Source organism: Monodon monoceros, unplaced genomic scaffold (genome assembly GCF_005190385.1).
Source record: "Monodon monoceros isolate NGI ecotype Baffin Bay Population unplaced genomic scaffold, NGI_Narwhal_1 Super_Scaffold_20, whole genome shotgun sequence".
In the NCBI taxonomy this organism is placed as follows: Eukaryota; Metazoa; Chordata; class Mammalia; order Artiodactyla; family Monodontidae; genus Monodon; species Monodon monoceros.
In genome coordinates, this window is record NW_021703777.1 from 25,657,435 (window position 1) to 25,674,348 (window position 16,914).

General features: G+C 43.0%; 1 pseudogene; it reads right to left on the reverse strand.

The window, feature by feature from the left end:
• Window positions 1–15,459: 15,459 nt before the first annotated feature.
• On the reverse strand, window positions 15,460–16,706 carry LOC114902291 (annotated as a pseudogene).
• Between the last annotated feature and the right edge of the window lie 208 nt (window positions 16,707–16,914).

Genomic DNA, 16,914 nt, shown 5'->3' on the forward strand with positions numbered 1-16,914 from the left:
TGTGATGTTGTTTTAAATCATTTACATGGGAATTATTTTGATGGGGGAATTTTTTAAAAGAAGAAACACATTTTAATGTTTTATAATGCAGTGGTTGTTGCCAAAGTCTGGCTTGGATTTAGTAGAGGCTGCTTCTCTAGGAAAGTATAAAAGAACAGGGTCTATAATAGCCTTCTCATAGCCAGAGCTCATCTCACAGGGTGCTTTGCTTTTCTGCCCAGATGAGGTCACAACATTTGGCTCCAAATACCTCTCTTGAAGTTATTTCTCCAGATCAGCAAAATTCTGCGAAGAGCATCTCTGTGAGCAGAGGTATTGCATGGGTAAAAGAAAGGAACTCAGTTCAGTTTTCAGCAGCACTGGGAGACTGGGTGTGGCAAGTGTCAAGGCCTGGTTGGTGGAGTAGGACACCCTGGCTGAGACCTAGGGGATGGCCCACCAGAGTTCTCAGTTCAGTCACCACTCCTGGAGAGCAGTGCCCCACAGCCAGAGCACAAAGCACCTAGGTTACTGGGATATGAAGTAAAGCATCTCTCTCTCTCTCTCTTTCTCTCGCCCTCTCTCTCTCTCCATTGCCATGACCTTTAAGGAAACTCACATTCTGCAAGAGGCAGAGTGGGGGCTGAGGAAGAAATCCTGGGTGGTTAGAGGGAGCAAAATTTTGCCCCCCTTTCTATGACTCATCCAGACACCAGAGTTGGTGGAAGTCTGTCTACTGATGGTTTGACACAAAGAAATTTTGCCTATTTGATACACTGACTTTTCTTTTTCTGATCCTAGTTTTAAAAAAACCTCCTCACAAATTTTAATAATTTTCAGACTTCCTACAATATTTGGGCAACATGTTAAGTTTTCAAAGTTTTTTTTTCAGGAAAGCTCTGGTTTAGATATTTACATTATTAATGATGAAAGCATCATATTAATTATAGGTACAACAAGAGAGAGGAATCAGGCCATCCTCCATGGGTAATTCTGCTAACCAGAGCTGTTACCTCTCTAATATGGAACTGTCTTGGAATATTTCTTATTTTGAGGATGAGGTAAGGAAACATCCCATGAGTCGATGAAAATTGTTATAGTGGCTCAAGTTGGAATGAAATGTTGTTGGAAAATTGATTATGACTTTCAGATGTAACAAAAAGAGTTCTGAAAGTTGGATGGATAATGGGTGGAGGGACTTCTTTCCCTATAACTGAATGAAAGGCACCTGAAAGAACAAAATCCATACATCCCTTTAGAAATAATGAGATACACTGCATAGATATCTAAGGAAATATAGAAAGTTGTGGAGATTTAAAAGAAAGAATTGTAATTTCATATATAGTGATATTGATAGTTTAATTTTATTTCTGTGTTGTGAAGGCTGAATGTCCTTTCTTCCACTTTACCCCCCACTATTAGATTCAGTTTTCCTGAAAGTCTTTTCAAACAGCCAGTCTCCAATCTCACTGTACTAGGTACTGGTTTCAGCACCACGGAGAGTAGCCATATGACTCAGACTCGCTCCAACACGTTTAACCATACAGTTCTAGCCAGTTAGAGAACTTTCTGCTTGCTTACTTTTTCTGGAGAGCGGAAAATGAATTAAATGGCTTGAATGTATAGCAAACCAGACTTTCTGATCTAGAATAAAAATTGTCTTCAGTAAATAACACCTCCTCCTTCCCATATGTTGCTGTTAACTAAGCGTCCAGGAAATGTGTTAGGAGGAAGGGGAGCCAGTTAGGGGAAAGACAGGTGTGCTTGTGTTTTCTTTCTACAAATATAACATCTTTAAATGAAGAGAGAAATACTGTAAAAGTAGTAGAAATTAAGAAATATAATGGATAGAAATAAAATAGGTGTTCTTTTTAGTGCATTTTGAAATATGCGATAGCTTGCATGGATGCATGTTTGTCTTAGATTTTTGTGAGGAACGTGACAGGAAAGCAACTATCCATTTACTTCAACAGTCGATAGTGAAGACCGATATTTCCCCCTTCATTCATCAACTGTTCTTTGTCTCCTGTGTTCCTGGACTTCTACAACTATCACATTTTAAGTTCATCTTCTTGATGTTATCACAAGGGTAAAAAAAAATTTCCTGCCTACGAAACGGAAATTATATCCATTATTTAATCCTGCTTAAATGTGTTTGTTTTATGAGAAAAGCAGAATTTTAAAAAGAAATATATTCTGAAAGTTTTTAAGTGAATGATAGTTGCAGAGATATACCAAAACAAAGAGATTTGAAGAGGATTGGTCTTAAGGAAGAACTTAAAGGTAAGACTAGAAGGGTCTGTTTATAAATTGTTGAGAAATATCCATTTGGTATTGGCTTTCAAAATACTCAGATGGATAAATAGCAGATTGTGTCTGAAGACCCTTGTCATATCAATCAAATCCATTGGCATTTATGACTCCTTTCCTAATTTTTTCCCCTAAAGGTCCACAATGACTATTTTATCAGAAAAAGGTATTTTACGAGTTGACTTAGCTGCATACCTAATCTTCCTCAATATGACGTTTCAGAATTATGTAGTTTTATTTTCTTTTAACTTCTTTAAAGGCAAATGATCCAAATGATTCAATGGGTAATCATTTAAGTCTAAAATGGAATGGAATAGTGACTAATAGCAAAGATCATTGCGGCCTGGTTGATAGCTAAGTACTCTCTACACCAATTGGATAATACTATTATCTGCAATTTTTTTTTTGAAATTTGACATTAAATCAGTTGGTCTGTTCTTTATAGGTTAAGTTTCATTGATACACAGCTTGGGGAAAAATAATGGAAATATGAAAAAGCAAATGAAATAACCGGGCTTTACATTCAATGTGACACTCTCCTATCTTCTATAAAATGTATCGAAAAAATAAATAACATTATGTAACTTAAGTCTTTTTTACTATCAAGAACAGATTCTGGGACCTCTTTTTGCCAAGAGAATTGGAATTTGGGGGGTAAAATGTTTTATTTTAAACTTTAAATGAATCAATTCATTTTGATCTATCTGTTGGGGAAGCTCTTGAGGAGATGGTGGAAAAGGGGTTAAAAGATTCACTTGATCTTAAAAGGCCATAACAGTAAGTTTAGAAATTCATCCTTTCAATTGTTTGGCAACAACAATTTATATTTCTAGGTAAATGGTCCACATTAGAACTCAAAACTACACTTTACTTTTCAGTTAGCCTTGGAGGGAGGGGCTGCAACAGAAGGAAAAAAAAAAAAAAAGAAGTTGGATTGGTGTCCTGATAGGACGAAAAGGAAGACAAAGGTTCCCGGATAGTTATGATGATAGGAATATTCCTGAAGTCTGCATTTGTCAGGAGACAGATTTATGACAATGTGAAAAAAAATCACTAAAATTTCTCTGCTTTTCTCCTTTAAAGGAGCCATTCCCTGTCCTGAAAGGCTATTATGAGCGAATTAATAAATTACACAGCGAATTATTAAATCCAGATAATTACAAGGAATAAGTAAGTAATCATTAGTTATCTCAGCTAATTACTGTGGGTCACAGCCAGCCGGAATGTGAAATCCTCCTCGGGAATTGAAATTAAGTTTGCACAGTGAGTCTCTCTGCTTGACATCCCCAGTCTGTAGGCACATGGCAGCTCCCTTGTGAGCCAGTCTTTCTATTTAACTTGGAGAGAATAGAAATAAAATTAAGTGGCGATGTGATAATAGGAAGCTGCTCAGAAAGCAAACTGTGGGTTTTATTCTACTTGGAGATGAAACGCTTTATTTACACCAGTTTCCATTTTTTTTGAAGTACCCTTGTTGAGACAGGCTTCCTGAATACTCACACTTACACACGCACAGAGGCATCTGGTGTGACAGTCCGATTAGTAGCATATGAAGAAGGCTCAAGAAGAACAAACGTTTTGAGGTGTCTGTGTGTTTGTGCGTGTGTGCATGTGTGTGTGTGTTTGGGGGCAGCAGTGAGAAAGAAAGAAAGAAAATGAAAATATTACTCTTTGCTTTCATCCCACACAGTGGAAAGGCTGTCGAAAAGTGCAGCCTCGTCTAATAATCTGTTTGTTTTGTTTGGGTAACAATATGCTTTCATCTTGCTACAGGAAGAACCAGCTTAGTGCAAATGTTGTCTCTCGTTGATCTTTGCCAGATGCTTCAGGAACTGATGTCACCTTTTTTCTTTTTCCCCCGTATAGCATCACTTTCTGAAACCAGTCTCCACTACCCTTTTTTCCCTCCACTCCAACCCCAACCCTAGGCCTTCTCAAAGGGCAGAGAAGACAGTCAAGCCTGGTGCCTGTTGGAAAGTGGAAAACGTATCTGTGTGATAAAGTGTGTGTATCACAGGGCTGGGAAAGACTGGACATATGAAGAAAACTATTGTTAATATATTAAAATGAGGGGGGAAATCTAAGAGCTTTTTTTTTTTTATCAATTGCAATTAGATGGACAGTCTTTCCACTCATTCCCTGCTCTAGTCTGGGATGATAATAAAAATTTAATGAAGCCTGGGACGAGCAGAGAGCTCTGTCTAGGGACTGTGGAATAGAATATTTTAACTGTACATTTATACCAACTGTCTGGCTTCAAAGACGTGACTGCTTTTAATCTCGAATTAGAAAACCACAGACTTGAAATTAAATATTAGATACCCTCGGATCCCCTTCCTTTCTGAAATATTGTCACGACTCTGTTTTCCTCCATTGGCCTATAACACACATATCTTAGGTCTCCAATTACATTTCCGTGAATAATAGATGGCTTTGATAGGGTGCAGAATTCTGGTGCTTTTGTTGTTGTTGTTGTTTTTTAATAGAGTTAATGCAATATTAATTGGCTGTAGACGTTATAAGAATGCACAGCCCCCTTTTCAGGAACAAATCGATGAGATAGGGATGTGAGAGAGAGAGGGAAGGCGAAGGCTTTCCCCAGCCTAGGTCACTTCTTTGTGGAGGGGACCTTCTTAGAGCTTTGGGTAAGTGAAGGGGCGCCTTGAGTTCCACGACCCTGGCTGCTCGGGCTCGGCAGCCTGGAGCCAGGACCTACCGGTGAGGGCAGAGGTAGCGAAAGGGAACTGTGCGTGTGAGAACCAGGGCGCGGGAACAGTGATCACCGACCGAGAGACTTTCCTCTCGTGATTGCCTGACCGGCTCTGGCGGTGCAGAGGAATCAAGATCTTTGCACCCACCAGCTGGCTTACCATCACTTACACCCGCCGGCCTTGGGTTGCCTGCCAGCCCCAATTCCCCTCTCCTCCAGTTCCGGGTGCACGTTGATGAGAAACTGATTGGGAGGGGGTGACTGTTACAGTCCACAGCTTTAGGGGGTGGGGAGCAGAGCCGCCCTCTGCACCGGACGAGCTTGCCCTGGCCCCGCGTGGCCCCTAGAGCCTGCGGGAAGCAGGCGCCTTGCCGGGCGCGCAGCCAGGAACCTGCGAGAACGAGAGGCCCGGGCGCCTCGCCCCCTTGCATTTTACTAATCACTTCTATTTAAATTCTAGCGCGGTCCGCCGATCTCTCTCCGGGAAAGCTCTGGAGAACTGGACCCATCAATTATTCTGAAAAAATCCCAGACTACGTGAGGCTTCCAGCCTGCGGGAGGGAGGCGGCGGGAGGTAGTGGAGAACCTAGCCCCTACCCCTCTCCCCTCCTCTCCGCCCTCCCCAGCGCGGAGCCCTCGGTGTACACTTAACTTCAGGTTCGGGGCCCAAGGGAGTGCTTGCGCCTTCTGAGCGTTTGAGCTTTGTGGGCCGAGAGGAGAGGTGGTGGGATGAGGCTGGCACCTGGACTCGCTTTTCCTTCCACCCGCGTGGGAAGGTTTCAGTCCTGTGCAGCCGGATCATATGGGTCACTGTTTCCCGGGCTGCTACCCCCTTCAGCACCGACCCCGCCGCTCACTTTCTGCCGGGTCCCTAATGCGGGCCGAGGGGTGGAGGGCTGCTGGGCGCGGAGCAGTCTCTGCTCAGCCTTCTTTTACTCCACAGCTCTGCAAGGCTGAGACCTTGGGGACATTCTACTTCAGAAGCTTTTTCGGAACCTCGATTTAAAGTTCTCTAGCACTCACCCCTGCTCTCCCAGCGATTCAAGCTCCAGGATGCCCCCAGGCCGAGCAGCTAGCCGAGCGCGCAGCTGGACGCGCAAAAGGAACGCGTTCGCTCTAAAGTAGGCAGGCGGGTGAGCCTGGCTAGTAATTACTGCCCCCGCCCAGCCTCACCACCCCCCGCCCCAGCACTGGGTCTGCAGCCATTACTCCAGCTGTCACTCGGAGGAAAGCAAGAGCCCTCCCCCATCCCCAGACTTTGCAGTAGCCAACGGAAGGTTGCGCCCCCTAACCTCCCCTAGGGTCTGAGTCGTGGTTCTTCAAATTTTGTTATAATTTTTCATAAACACATTAGTTCCTCTTTCCCCATAACCCTCCCATTTTCTGGACCTTGGGAGCACATTCAAAGTCTTATGTGTGTCTATTGGTGAGTTTTTTGTTGTCGTTGTTGTTCTTGTTTTTGATGGGCGGGTTCTCTTTTAGCTTCCAGGTTTCCCTAAATAATTTGAGGCTACAAGAAAATGAGAAGTATGCGTCCAATATTTTTGAAAGAAGCCAGCTGGCTTCTGGAATACTTGTAAGATGCCAAAGTCGTCCTGTTAATCGGTAGGATTTGGTTTAAAACAATCAAACAAGTAATTGATGGGTTTGTAAGTGATTGGAAGACATAAATCAACACCCTCTGCATGAGTGGCTGGGACAGTGACTGCATTTTCAGAAGGCCTGTGTGACTCAGAGGTTGGTGGACTCACCAGGAGATGGAGGGTTAATACACACAGGGCCAGACAGTCCGACTTTCCCAGTGGGCCCCCAGGGCTTTGCTAAATGGCAGTCTGCCTCTTTGTGCATTTTGGTTAAAAGGGGTGGAGGCTCCCTGATTTCTAGGGACAGAGTAGGCCCTTGGCTTGGGGAGTTATTGGCCTGGTTGTGTAAGGTGTTGGAGGTGAAGGTGGCAGAAGGCGGTAATCCTGTTTTGTGGGGGGCAGTCACCTTATGCTCCAAATTCAACAGCAGTCCAGGGCCCATATAGGTAAGGGAAGATTTCACAGGAAGGCCCCTGACCCTTGCTCGGAATAGTCATCTTTTCTGCTCCAATCCTAGGTGAACCAAATCACTTTGCAGCGCGGGGGAGGCACACCTCTGGCCAGAGTACACCGAGCCTCCGCAGGCTTGGCCTGAAGCCACAGACTGGAAGAGAAGTGGAGATCCCCTACTGCAACGCAGGCATTTTCCTCACTGCTTGTCATCCAGTAACACACATGTAGCTGGACGTTCACACACCAACACACAGTTTCACTCAGAGCCATTCCCTGGGGCCCGCATGCCTTGGTGAAACTTTTCAAACTCACTCAAAATCTCTCCTTCTTAGTCTATCTAAGACACGCGATTCACCTGGGAAGATGCTCCAGACTCCGTGCGTGCCTCTTCTTGGTGCACCGACAGGCTCTGACCTTCTGTTTGCCACAGGTGTACTTCCTACCCATCCTGCCTTTACACGGAGCTCAAACATGGTGTCTTTAGGGCAGCTCCTCTGGCTCCAAGAGGGAAGCAGTCTGTGACTCCCCGGATGGGCGTGAGGACAGGGCCTGTGTCTGGGCTCAGCGGGGGTGAGGAACCAGAATTAGATCGAGGGTTCCCTGCGAAATCAGGATTCAGTGCTTCAGGCTCTGGGCTCTCCCGGACTTCAGCGTGGCTTGCGGAGAGCGCGGCCTGGCTCACCGGTTGTAAGTGTCATTTTGGTACCATCTTCGAGGTTCTAATTAACAATGCCACTCACGTCTTCACCTGGAGCCAGAATGAGGGCAACCGCTTTCTCCTCTTTCTCCAGAGTCTTTGGTCTTTGGGGTGGGATTAGGGGTGGGTGGTGAGTGGGGAAGAGAACCCAGACCCTGGATGCCCAGCTAGGATTTCTGATTCCTTCTGAGAGGAAAGTCGTTTCTGAGGACGTGGAGTTCACGTCCCTAAATTAAGTCTCTAACTTCCGCGAAATGGTCCTAAATGGGTTAGATAAGAATCAGTTGGCAACTTGCACTTTTGTTTCATCAACTTTTCACTTTGGAGCCTTGAGAGCTTTTAATTACAGTATTGTCAGAGGGGGCCCATTCTTCCATTTCCTAAATCATTTCATTGATTTCTTTCCCCCTCATGCTGCTTTCTTTTTCAGTAAGACTTATTTTTATCCCCCCTGGGATTCACTCAGAGTTTGGAAGGTGGACAAAGAAAAAGAGGGAGCATGGGGGGAGATGGGTGGTTAATAGGAGATGATCTCTACTTTTCCCGGGGGAGAGGAAGACATGCAGAATGATCACATCTGCCGTCTCCCTATCTTAGATAGTGTAGATGCCCAAAAGAGAAAAGAGAGCTATAATAAAATAGAAAGGGCACATCACAGGGAGCCAGAGCAGCCCCATTTGGTAAGGTATCCTCTATGTGTCCCCGGGAGGAGTGGAAGTGCCCGCATAGCTGGGAATTAATCTTGAGAATATGAGTTCATTCACTGTAAATAAAATCACAAAATTCCCTAAAGGTGACATGATTTATCCACTCTGGGCAGGAGGAAAAAGTGGAAGAAGAAGCAAATCCAGCTCTCTAAGCTGTAATGTGTCAAACATCGCTTGGCATTCTGAAAAGCTCAGCCACTTTTCCCTCTCCCAACCCAGTGAGATCAGAATTCTGCAGTTTTGTGATTAATTTTGCTATTCACATAATTCTAAGTTTTGTTTTTCCAAGTTAGTTTTTACCATCCAATTCTGCCATCACACAGAGCATCCAACAGCCAGTGGAAAACAGAGGGGAGCTGGATGTTGCTGTCAGACGAAATGAAAGCTGAGTCTGCTCTTTCTATTTGCTCCCATTGCTGCAGAATCTTACACTGGTGGGTAGAAGAAATGTCCAGATGTTTCCTGCATGTCCTGTTAGCCCTAGAAGTGTGTGTGATTGGGGAGGAGGGTTAGAGCGAAGAGTAGACAGATTAATGGAAGATGAGAGCAATCGTATTTATTGTACCCCAATTTAAAAGTACTTCATAACTCAGTAATGATGGTAAGAAGCATCCTTACTCTCCACCATTTAACTCCTGGCTATTAGGTATCAGTTACTGCAAGATAAAATGATTTAATCAGTCTAGGAGAAATCTCTTTAATGCTCAACCCCTCACCCTTCCATTTTCCCCTCCCTTGTGCTCTTCTCATTACTCTTAGCTCTCAGATGGCTTGGATGAGGAAATCTTAGAAGCTGGTGTCACTGGTAGAAATAGCTCCCTTATTGAGGCAGGATTTCTGTATTAACTTTAACACTGCCCACGAATTGCTTATGAAAAACCGACCCCTCCCCCCAAATCCATATTTATATTGTGTGTGTAAGGCAGAGAAAACTGCCCTGAGATGCAGTAATGCTTGAATTTCCTGCAGCAGAAAGGCTGAGGTATTGTTTGTTTGTAATTTATAATAAACAGGTCATTGACAAGCTAGAGTTTGCTGGGTTTTCAGGTTATGCAAATTCACTCTTAAGCAAACTCTTTCCCCTTGTTCAGGAAAGGATGTTATCTCTGAAACTGCAGCCAGAAATAGCTCTAAGCAATCCCAGCGTTAAACATGGCAATCACCCCAGCTGATGCCAAGTAGACGTGATAAAGCAGAAACTGGACACAGGTAACACAGTCTTAGGGTAACTCCTCTTCCAAGCTTCCCATGAGCCACCAGAGCAGGAATAGGCTGGAAGGAAATCAACTTGAAGAATCAGTCCCCAAACCCTTTTATGCACTCTGATGGCTTGAGACTTAACTCTTAAAATGTGGAAAGCACAGAAGGAAAAAAAAAAAGAAAGAAAGAAAAAGCAAAGTTACGGATGTCTCCTCCACTTTAAATTAGGTAGGTATTAGAGTTCCTCCAGTCTTTCCTTTCTGAACTCCTGCTCTCACATTCTTTTCCACTCCCCTTCTTCCCGCCTCACCATTACTGTCATCATTTTCCCCCTTCTCCCCCTCCTCACTTTCCTCTCCCAATCCCTTCCTCTTCACAGCACTGTCTTAGAGAACCTGAATTGTGTGCAAAGCTAGGAATGAGAGCTCAAGCAATTTCACAGTGAAAGGATTCTAAAAATTGATCAATAGAGCGTAGATCTCAGTAAAGTTGACGGTGTCTTTGAAGATGATGCGGGGATGTGTGTTTAGGGAGCATATAACGCAGATTTGGGTCCCAGTGAAGGAGAAAGTTGTGGCTGTTCTGGGTATCTCAGTGGGTGTGAGGTGCAGGTCTAGGGAGATGAGCCTGGATGCTCTTCTTTTGTGAACCTCTTTAACCATGTGGAGGAGATGCCAAGGACGTCTTTTACTCTTTCGGTTGAAGAAGAAGCACACATTGACTCTAGAAGCTATCATATTTACTACCTAAACACATTGACTTTTAGATGGAAATGCCATCAGTTGTCTCTGCCCAGTTCTGTTGCAGATCTATTAATCATATCCACAAGGATTGCCAAAATGGCAGGGCTCTCTTCGCTTTTCAGTTTATACAGAACAGAATCATTTACATAAAGTCCTTAAGGCAAATAACTGTTGGGGCTCTAATTTATATCTGATCGAAAATTAGCCGTCATTATGCGCTCCATTAGCAGCGTCTTTAATGTGCTTCTAAGCACCATTTGTCAAGCGGCTTGTTAATATCTTTCAAGTCTTTAAAGTTGAGAGCTCATTAAAGAGTGCGCTCTGTTATTGATGTAATTTAGATGAGTTTGGAAGAGCAAGTACACCATGCCTTGAATGGGCAACCTCCAGAAGCCGGGGCAAGGGGGCATATGGTGGCCAAGTTCACTATTAATGATTTCCCAGAAGCCTTCATGCTTCCTTGATGGAAGATTTCTGGATCCTGTAAAGGTGTTTTTGAAGCCCCACCCCCCCCCCACCCCCCGGCTCCTTGACCTAGGTGTAAGTCATTCATTTCTCTGGGAAGGAGTATGTTTGTCTTCAATGTTTCTTTTTTTCTTTTCTCATTATTCACTGAACCATATGAGGTTTGGGATGGGGATTATGAAAAAAATGGGCTCTAATCTAAAATCCTTTATAAGAGAATTTGCCAGTTTTCTTTTCTTTTTTTTCTTCATACCTCCATCCCTCACTTAGTGCCTAGTTGTTTATAAATATCCATTAAGAAAACCATAGGCCTAAAGACAGAGCTACTGCCCCGAACATATTTTGACGGAGGTATAGCAAACCCGCTTAATTATGTACATATTATTACATTATCTATCAACCACACCATCAGAAGAGCATAGAGGCCAATAAATTACCTCAGTTATTTATCTGAAAATCTATATATTTTGTCATTTTTTTTTCTGGAGTAGATTATGTTAGTGTAACACAATAAAGAAAAACATTAGTACAGCCAGAAAATTGCAAGTGAGTGCAACGATAATTCCACTAGAAGGAATAAATAACAGAAAGCTGCCTTTTGTCCTGAATTTTCTGGTAGGTTAGATCAGCCTCCTTTGGATTCAAGTACTGAGTGTATCTGTGAACCTTGCTATCAGGGGTTTGTAAGATGTTGCACCCCAGTCTAAATCTCACGTTAAAAGAAAAGCATTCCAACCACCATGATTTTTTAACCCCACTTCTTATCACTACTCTAAATTCACTACCCCTCCTGAGACCTTCTGGGAACTCAGAGATGAATGCAAGATAATGAAAGACATTAGGCATTTTATTCCCTCCTCCAAATTTCCAAGATTCTTTCAGCCTTAGCTTGTGTGTGAAGATAGCTCTACTTTTATCAGATTAAGTAAAAAATAAAACCAAGAGTTTAGGAACTGGACCCAGATGGGGTTGGTTCAAATACCTCAAAGTCTTTTTAGAGAAGACCCATCTCCCCCCTTTACCTCCTCTTCCAAGAATAATCTTGTTTTCATCATTTGTTAAACAGTTTATTCTTACACTCCACACCTTAAAAGAGTTCATCGCATACACACGGAGAAAGAGAAGGGAGAAAGATATAATAGGATCAATCTAAGGACATATTGAGGTCATATAACAGCACAAATATTCTCAAGTGCTCTGTGTAATGTGCAGTGGGGATTTTGGGCAGTTTTATTGTGTGGTAGGATCCTCATCTCCGTTGTTTTTTACAGGATTCCTTCAGGCTAAGTAATAAAGCGAGTAATTAGAATGCTAAAGACAGATGTAAATAACAGGAATGAGACAGCGGTGACAGATGAGCGGCTGGGTCAGGAAAGAGCCCAGTTGGTGTAAATGACACCGCTTCCTCGCTCCCGATCCCCTCCCCCACCCCATTCCCTTCTTCTCTTTCGGCCTCGCTGTCCTCCCAGCCGTGGCCTTAGGCGACCGACCGGGGACACACCGGTCAAATTGCACTCGGGAGGCGCAGCGCGGCTGCCGGGTTACGGCCGCGCGGGGGGCGTCTCGCGCCTCGGGAGCCACAGGCTCACCCACCGATCGGCCGCAAGGCGGGCGCCAGTCGGGTACCAGGGCCTTCCCAGGGTCCCTCCCTGGCCGTCAGGACTGGCAGGTCGCCGCAGCCCCAGGTCGCGCAGCCCGCGCCTCCCTGCAGCGCCCCGCCTGCGCCCAGCCGGGGACCTCGGGCGCGGTGGCTGAGCGCCGCAGCCGCTTCGTTCCTCCCATCGGGCCGGCTGCCCTCGGGCCTTTGTCGCCTTTTCTCCCAAACCTGAGCGAAGAGGCCCGGGAGGTGCCTTCACCGCCCACTTTGGCGGAGGAAGCCAGGCCCGCCCAGGTGTCTAGCTGGCCATAGGGCTGCGGCCCGATACCCTGGAAGCGGCCCAACTGCGCGCTGGGGTCTCCAAGGCCCTTTTCCTCCGGTGACTCCCACCCTGGAAGTGCATTATAGGGCTTCCTAGGATTCCCAAGGCCACCCCTGGCAGAAGCCAACCTTTCCTGATGTAAATGTACAAATTACCCCACGAAGAACCGGAGAAAAGCAACTCACCTTGCCTTTTGATTAAGAGGATGTAGCAGCAGTTTGCCTTTCCCACCCCTGACCTGTCAACAGCGAGACGCGTAGGAGAGCAAATACAGTAATTAGTAAGTGAATGCATTTCATTCCTTCGCAATAATTTAAATAGACCGAAGCAGCCTGGTCCCAGCTTGTTATATGGAAGTTTAAAAATGTAAATCCTACTTAACCACTATCTTTGGCATTAAAGAAGGAAGAATAATCAGATCTCATCCAAATCTCATTAACAGGTCGTTTAGTCACTAAAACCTCACAGATAACTTTCGGGATCTGCTTTACAGAAAGACCTCTTATTCATTCTTAGAGGAGGCTTAGCCCTAAAATTAGGGCCTATGCGGGTATGAAGATTCATTTTAAGGAAAATGACAATTCTAGGGACACTGCTGCCCTTTGGAGTGGCATTGGTTAAGAGTAGACATAAGTGAGCATTCATCCTCACCTTCCTGTTTAGCTTTAGAGTGTTAAATGCCATCAGTATTCTTCAGATTACACACACACACACACACACACACACACACACACACACACACATCAAACAAACAAAAAACTCCTGAGTCAGCCAAATTGGCCAGGAGGCAGCTCCAATCTCCCTTGGTAATGTTGGTACTGGGGTAGGTTAGCAGGTGCGTATGAAACACAGTGACATATATGTCAGCTGTCCCCTGTTCCTTCCCAGATTGTTAACATTAGTTATGCCTATCAGCAGACTAAGATGACCATTCTTCCAGATTTTTAAAGGAGGCTTGTAAATGGTCGGGCAAAATGAGAAATGTATATTTATTAATTTGGGTTTTAATTTTTAATACCTGATCAATAAATATATTTTCATCATTTGTATCAATAAATGCAATGGATGCATTTCTGAACCTGATTCCTGCCTGATTCAGACTGATTATTATTTTGTTTTGAGTTAACATTTTATTTTTAAACTACTATCTCTTCCTTAAAAAAGAAAACACTGAGGAATGTCTGTGAACTACTTATGAAGCTGGTGATGATGAGCACTATCCCTCTTAGGCTCTTAGGTCAAATCTAGAGGGCAAATTTTTGGAGGCTTTTGTTAAGTCTATACTTGATGAAAGTGAGTATTTCAGTTAGGCATGACTAAAGAATGAGAGCTCCTTCCCAGATGAAAAGTTTATCAACATTGGTGGGTATTGATGAGGGATCACCATAAATTTGTGGAAAATTGGTAGCCTGCTTTGCATGATATATATTTTTCCTTCTTTAGTAACTGGAAGTCTGATCAATTTTTTAAAGTCTGACCTTGGAAAACTGAATTGGGTCAAAAACTAATGCTCATGAAGAAACATATGGGACTAATGGATAAATTCCCTCTGTTTATGTGTAGCCTCAGGACCTAAAACCTAGGTCTGATCTGAAATCTTGATCTAGTCCTCTGATAGCAACCTTCACTTATGCTCCGGTGAAGAAGCTTCATACATTCCGACTAAGAATCAGGCTGGTGCTAGAAGGTGGTAGGTTATCATGTAAATATGTGATGTAGCCACATTCTGGGTGTGGATTTCTTATTGCTAAGGTAGCTATGCAACTGGAAATGAGGAGAAGCAGAAGGAATGGTGGGAAAGAGCTAGAGGTCATGGGGGCTTGGATCACTTTTGTAAGTGGTGAGAATTACTTTTGGGTTTCCTTTTATTTCATGAAGGAACTTTACTGTGTGCAGAAATATTTTCTGTTATAGAAATTTCCAGCGTTAGGTTGTGACTCATTACTGGGTAATGAACTTAATCTAGTGGAATTTGACCAGCATAAAGAAAAATTTAAGAGAATGAAATAGCATAGAAACAATCAATTGGATCTCTTTTTGTGAGATCAAGCTTTGTTTCATGAAACTTGTTTTACTTTTATTTATATCTGTATGTTTATATTGTGCCATAGTGTAAACTGTGTATTTTTCAATTTTTTTATTTTTCAAAACTTTGATTGAAGTATAGTTGATTTACAGTGTTAATTTCTACTGAACAGCAAAGTGACTCAGTAAAATGTATTTCTTATTGTGTGTTTTAGTCAAAAACATTTGAAAACCATTGTTGTAGGGTCTACATCCTGTCCTGCCTTCTCTGAGAACTCTTTCTGGGTTACACCAGCCCCTAATGATTCATCAGTCCCTTTGCCTTTTATCACTTATTTGTGCCACATATTTGATGCCTTTCTAATGCTTTCTTGTATTAAACTTCTCATGTGTATGTGTCTTTTCTGTGTAATTGAATTTAAACTTCTTCAGAGTGGTGAATGTTAGGCTTCTTTGTATACTTAATTCTTGGTCTCTAAGGTAACACTGTACACATGATGACTGATCATCAAGCAAGTCAGATCTCAGCTCATACGTCATTTTTCAGGGATGCATTTCTCTGCTTCTTTTCTTTTAATTCTGCTATATTTGTTAAATGGCTCTTGAAGTATTTGATTCTTGGTTGAAGGTAGAAGATATCCACATTGGTATAAAGGGAGTAGTTATTTTCAGAAGTCTTTTTATAAATCACTCTTCTTGAGAAGTTCTCCTTTTCGAGGAGAGGTTTTCAAGAAACTGCTCAAAAACTCTTACAAAAGGAGCTAGACTGGTCTTCTTATAATCTCTGGTTCTATGTTTGATATCAGTTTCAGCCCCATTCTCTTTTTCTTCTTCATTAGTGGAATTAGCATCCAATTCATGGCAAATGGAACTTACGATTGGGACAGTAAATGGATCAAACTGATCCACTTTCTGTAAATCAATAGGCACAGAAATGCAACCTGTTTTAGGATGAACACTAAAAGGGCTCTTCAGTAAATGATTGATTCTTTTGCTAACATTGATATCCAGTTGTGGAAAACAGTACTGGAGCATGATCTCCCACTCAAGCCAGGGTCATTTTTGCTGTTATTCTGATACCTGCTGGCTGCTTTCTTCAAATGCCCCCAATGCTGAAGTAAATTGTGATGCTTTTGGAAGCCTTGTTGAAGTTCATCATGCATTGTTTTAGGAACAAGGGTTAAAACCTTATCCCAGCTTTCTTTATTCTCAAGAATATCTTAATCAACCAAAGCATATTCTTCAAAGTATTTTTCATTATGTTTATAGATTTTCTGACAAAAAGGTGAATTTTTGTTACTTAGATGAACTTTCTTTTTAACGTCCTGACCACCCTTTACAAGATTCAAATATTCAAATATCCCAGAACGTACTGCAGAGGACAGTTTTCTAACTGATTCATCACAGACCCAAAAATGGACATCTCTCCTTCCAGAATATACCCAGAGATGATGTTTAAATCCAAAGTCCTCCTTCAATGCTCGGTTGATGATGTGTATGGCCATCGTCATGAGGGTCCAGCACTTAGAACACATGTCTGCACAACTACAATGTCTCCTCACATCGTCATAGTCTGTCATGTCAATGTCAAACACCAGTTCTTTTTCCTGAGCCTGGAAAGCTCCCAGATGCATTGTATTGTGTTGATTTGGTCTGTGGGACTCTATACTAAGCCTATATCAATCTTGTGTGGAGTCATTTTCTGCACCTCCTTTGCCAGATCACTCTGGTTGTTGAAGGATTGGTAATGAATGTAAACATCACCTTTCAATGTGAATGAAAACTCATGATGTTGAAAGTAATTCTTTACCACCCTGCCATAGTTGAGCCAGTGATAGTACTGGGCTTAGGGAAAGAGCTTCTGGTAATAAAGTTTAAGCAGCTCGGGCAGCTGGGTGAGGTAAAATGCCTTCATGGAGCGTGGAACTCAACTCAGGGAGGGATGCATTTCTTAAACTTGTTCCCTGCCTCTGCTCTAAGCTAGATCATGTCCCTATTACTGGCTCTCATAGCACTTTATTTATTTCTTTTTCATTTCATTTATTTATTTATTTAACATCTTTATTGGAGTATAATTGCTTTACAATGGTGTGTAAGTTTCTGCTTTATTCTCCTGGCACTTT